This window comes from Suricata suricatta, chromosome 3, assembly GCF_006229205.1.
Source record: "Suricata suricatta isolate VVHF042 chromosome 3, meerkat_22Aug2017_6uvM2_HiC, whole genome shotgun sequence".
Taxonomy (NCBI): Eukaryota; Metazoa; Chordata; class Mammalia; order Carnivora; family Herpestidae; genus Suricata; species Suricata suricatta.
This window is the reverse complement of record NC_043702.1, coordinates 172,816,492-172,817,212: the sequence shown is the minus strand read 5'-3', so window position 1 is coordinate 172,817,212 and position 721 is coordinate 172,816,492.

The following is a 721-nucleotide window of genomic DNA, read 5'->3' as shown; positions in this document are numbered from 1 at the left end:
AAGGGTGGCATGGGGCATTCATGACAGGTTTCTAGAACGTTCTAGAACGGGGAGGAAAACCCCAAGACAGAGGCCCGGACAGGCAGCAACACTGGACTGGAGGAGGAGGTACGAGAGGGAGCAGGAACCCGTCACTCGTGCGTCCCGGGCGGCCACGCTGGTGGCAAGGCGGGCTGCCCGGAGGACTGTTTGTGGCAAGTGTTTAAATCCCAGGCCGCTTGTGCCCTGGCACCTGGTACCCAGCCATCGACTGATGTGCAGTGGGGGAATACGAACCGACTTTAATATGAGCCTGAGCAGAACATAATTAGGAAGAGAAATTTGCTTCTGTTGTTCCTGCTGCCGCAGAGAGAAGTTACGTAAGGGTTCATTCAATTGACTCGGGAGCATCTTTCCCCCTCTGGTCCCCGTGTCTCTGGCTTGAACCAAAGAAACAGGAGCCCAAACCTTCCCACTCGGTGTTCTGGAAGTCCCAGCCACAGGCGTGGGGCTGGGAGGGAGCCTACAGACCCGCCTGGTGACGCAGGGTTCTGAGCTCCGTACCCGGGTCCTTGCCTCGCCGCTTCGAGGAAAGAGGAGGTGGACCCAGATGAGCCGCAGACAGACTATTAGAGTCTTAGAAAGTAAGGGCAGGAGGAAAGCTCTCTGCAGAGAGGGGGAATTGGAAGGTGAATGATAGACGAGGGTCCTTGTCCTCTAGGGTGCTGGCCCCGCCCCCTCC